The sequence below is a fragment of the Punica granatum genome, chromosome 5 (assembly GCF_007655135.1).
Source record: "Punica granatum isolate Tunisia-2019 chromosome 5, ASM765513v2, whole genome shotgun sequence".
Lineage (NCBI taxonomy): Eukaryota > Viridiplantae > Streptophyta > Magnoliopsida > Myrtales > Lythraceae > Punica > Punica granatum.
In genome coordinates, this window is record NC_045131.1 from 14,813,962 (window position 1) to 14,818,407 (window position 4,446).

The following is a 4,446-nucleotide window of genomic DNA, read 5'->3' on the forward strand; positions in this document are numbered from 1 at the left end:
AATCCATCAAAGGGTTAAGAAAAGCATAAATTTCATGATGACCAAATATTCTCAAGGTTCAAGAAGAATAACTCCAATATCAAGCTAATTTCACCACACACACACACTCAGCAATTTTTGAAATTAACTAATTGATTGCAAGGTAACCTTAATCTAAAGAAACTAACAAAAAGTTCACTTCATCAAGTAAGCTCAAACACCAAACCGGACCTTAGATTGAGTTGAACTAAACAAAAATGAACCTTAAACTTCATGTAAACTGAATGTAAAAGGACATCTAAGCCATGATTAGCTAATTGTGGCAAATTCTGATAAGTTTTCCCTAACATACTGAACCCTAAGTTGCGTTCAAATTGCACCTAAATCTAGCAAATACTAACGTCTAAGCTATGAAAGATCAACTTACTAGTGCATAAGGTCATAATCTGGTCTTGTTCTATTCAAAAGGCGAAGGAAATTAGCAGAGCTTCTGTTATGCTTTGTTCTATTTCAAAGAAGAAGGAAACAACAAAGATTCTATTATGCTCTGTTTAGGAACTTCCCTAGACTTCATGAAAATGGGGAAGGTCAGTTTGAATATTTGCAAAAGAGTCCTCAAGGTTTTGAAAAGTTTCAAAGTAGTTTTAAAGTGTCAGGAAGTTGTAAACTGGTCATTGAAGAGGAAAAAAACTTACTAAAGTAAATGTCTCTTACATTTATTTTTATTTACTCCATTTACTTAAGACGTTACATGTAAATAAGAAAGTACTCCCCATTTGAATTCAAATAAAATATTATAAAAATTAAATTCCGAATGAATCAAAAGTCAAATTTTCAGTCGAAGAACAAAAACGAGATTTCTACTCTTTCTTCAAATTTGAAATGCGAATTTACCAAAGCAAAACTTGTTGTAAAATTCATTAGAAATCATTTTTGTGGTCTAATAATATGAGAGAACAATTATCGGGAAATAGTTTCTCGAAATTCGATTATTTCCAAAAATCCCAATTAAGGTAAACTCTTCCGGAGTTAGGCAAATTTGAGTTTCTCGCAATCGCACTGATCTTACAAGCCTAAACTTAATCAAAAGACACCTAAATGCATGCAAATCGATCAATAAATCTATAACTAGTCCTAATATCACGAGGTTCAGCCACTGATGTTACATTTAGCCTTTGATTTGAGTCGAAATTTTATAGGTTTGTTCGTACTAGTGCGAGGTCAGTATTTGCTCTACACCGAATTTTCTTACTTCATCCGATCACCTGAATATCGAGCGACTCCGGCTAATTTGGCCGGAAGAGATTAGGTGGGTCAGTTGCTCGGGTCTTCTGTGGGAGTTGTATGAAACTGTCCAGTGGGAGGGGGGAGGAGAGGGGTTGTTGATGACAAAAGAGAGTGGCAGACGCAATGGTGGTGTCGTCAGTGCACGGACGAGGTGGACAAGGTTCATGACAAAAGGACTCGAGAGAGAAATCGTGGGGCGGCGAAGACTATGAAGACAAATGAAAGAAACTGTTCATCAGGGTTCTTTTAAGTCTTATGGAGTAACCTAAATAGTCCTTAAAGTTTGGACCAGCCACTACTTTGGTTCTCAAAAAATTTAAGCCACCAATATCATCCCACAATTTTAGTACTATCTAAGAGAATGATGAGTCACGAACTGCTGAGGGGGAGGAGAAACGGAATCTGGTGGTAGAACGTGATGACAATTTTTCACCGTAGGGGTGAATGAGGGAAAAAGAGCATCGAGAGAGAAGGTAGATAAGAAAGGTTGTTAGAGAATCTGAACTTAGTTAGTCTTTGATCTCGGTCGAATATTTATAGGCTAACACGTACTAGTGCCAAGTTAGCTTTTGCTTTACACTGACTTTCCTTACTTCATCAGAACACCTGACTATCGAGCAACTCTAACTTGTTTGGTCGGGCGCCTCAAATGGCTGGCCTGGTGAGGCTTTTGACTGTGCTAAACATGCTGTAGGCTTAAATCCACGTACCGTCGGACCCTGTCCATATCATTTGTCCCTTATTTTTGAGTGAATTTGTTCCCTCGAAAATAATCGAGAAAAATAATTCTCTCCTATGTACATTGTCCCCTATTCTTGGCCAAGCATATCGATGCCGCGAGAGAATATAAATCAATTGATTGTCCCCTTTTCTCAACCGAGCATATTGATATCGGGCAAGAATACTTATATCAACTGATTGTGCCCCCGGTTCTCGGCCGAGCATATTGATGCCGGACGAGATACTTAAAGTTATCTTATCAAGGCAGAACCGCACTTTCGTTACGTGTCAACCTGTAATCGGATTTGAGCAGTGATGTGCCTTTTTAACTTCATTCTGCGCGCCTCTTGGGTTTATATTGAATTCGAAAATCTTTTCTTCATCCTCACACCACCCCCTGAGCCCTTCTCATCGCCGCTACTCTCACTAACCCCTATTTTGTCCACGCCTCTGATCCAGATTTGCCTCAAATTTCAATCTTCGCTGAAGAATGTATGTTCTCCTTACCATATCCTATTGATTTCTTTTTAGAGAATTAAATTTTTGATCAATGTAAAGTTGCCTCTGTTTCAAAAGCTTCTTAAAAAACCCTACCTTTCACGATTGTGAGTTCGAAGTTTGCATTTATTTGATGAACTTTTGGATAATTTAAAGAACAATTAACGTTAATTGATTGAATAATTGGGACCTTTGTCTGACATTTTTCTGGGTTTTGCCGAATTTCTTATGTTTCTGGGTAGTAACCCTTTTTTTATCTTGGCAATTAATTGTGTTCGGTTTTTCAGACTGAGTTTGTAATTTTTGCTTTCTCACTGCTTTTGATCTTTTCGATCATGTAATTTTTTAAACTTTTTCCCGTTTGCAATTTTCGATTTCCGGAGTTTTAATTACGCCCGTTATTCTTTTTGTTTTTTATATTTCAATCCCACTGGCAAGCTCTTCTAATCCCCGAAAAGATTATGGTAGAAATTCTTCTGGGACCGTTACTCCATCGAAAAGTGTGATTACCCTTAAGTGCAGAAACCCCAATAAACCAATTGGATTGGGGTTCATTTGCTTTTGCCATTGAGGCAAGCAAAATCTTTCTAGATTCCGGTGCTCGATTTTCTGATCAGATTGATCGGGCATGCAAAACAACATTAGATAGCCCGAAGAGCGAGAGTTCTCTGTCCTTACCAAACATATAACAGTCGGGGGACTTCGATTCCCTTTGTCCCCCTTAGCTATTGAGATGGTACATTACTTCCAGATTTCCCCGAGCCAGCTAACTGTTCCCAAATGGCTTTTATGGAACTGCTTTGTGATGCACTGTCTCCAAACTAATGGGGGAAATTATAGTTTAGAAAATGTGATTATTCCCAAAAATACTCATTGGTCGAGGAATTATCCTGATGTAGCTCACCAGGCATTCTCGCTTTTGTACACTCCTGGTGTAAAAGCAAATTTCGAGGCAAAAGACGACAAAAAATTGTTTGACGTAGCAGGGACTAACTCCCTCCAAGTGAGTACTTGTTTTATCTGATATAAATCTTCATTTGATCAGAAATCATCGTCAGTATGTGCTGATATTTGCATTATATAGGTCGCCACCATTGTTGAGCATGCTCGCCTGAAATGCCGGGAATACTAGGTCGAGCTTGCACGCGTTCAGGCAGCCCCAAAAGAACTGGAGAAGTAGCTAAGTTCTGTTGAAGAGGATCTGGAAAGAAAAGAAAATGAAGTGGAAAAGCAGGACGAAGAGCTTTCCGAGCTGCGAGAGCTCTAAAGAAACGTCGATGGATGGAAAAAGAAACTCAATGAACTTCAAATTTCCCCAGATCTAGGTTCCACTGAGCTGCTCCTCCAACTAAAATGAGCTTTGCTCGGAATTATAAGGGATTTTCCAGTGCTCGGTGATTGTAACCTTATGTCCCCGAAGATCTCTGAACTCGAAGAAATTAAGAAATCCCTTCCAGCTCAGATCGAGAAGGCACAGAAGAAGGCAAGAGAAGAATTTAAAAAGTCCCCAGAGTTCGAGGCTTTAGTGGATTAATTTTCCAAGAATTTCTTTTAGTGTTTAACGTTTTGCTATTTAACATAATGTGGGATTCACCAGCTTAGTCATCAACGTTAAATGTAAAACAGTGAAGAAAATGTCGTGTGGATTTGTTTTTCAGATATTTGAGTAATATAACATATTCAGATCATGAGTAATTTATCCTTCGATGAAATCACGAGGTATCTTCAGCAAATAAGTCGAGAATAATTCATGCTTAGATGTGGTTAGTGAGTTTATAATTCTTGCATTGCAAGTAAAATTCGCCCATTATGATAGCTTAGTTTGTTAAATGTATTACAACTCGTGATTTATTATAAGTACCTATGTGAATATATATATTTTTACCAACGGTTACAAAGGAGCTCCATGAATGTAATACAATGAATTAAAAATCCTAAAAGCTAATAAAAGAATACGGATAG

The 4,446-nt window shown here is 37.9% G+C and overlaps 1 long non-coding RNA gene across 1 annotated transcript; it reads left to right on the top strand.

The window, feature by feature from the left end:
* Nucleotides 1–2,298: 2,298 nt before the first annotated feature.
* On the top strand, nt 2,299–4,142 carry LOC116209223. Its single transcript, XR_004157177.1, has 3 exons — nt 2,299–2,478; nt 3,384–3,487; nt 3,569–4,142. It is a non-coding gene; the product is annotated as an uncharacterized LOC116209223 (long non-coding RNA).
* The last annotated feature ends 304 nt before the right edge of the window (nt 4,143–4,446 follow it).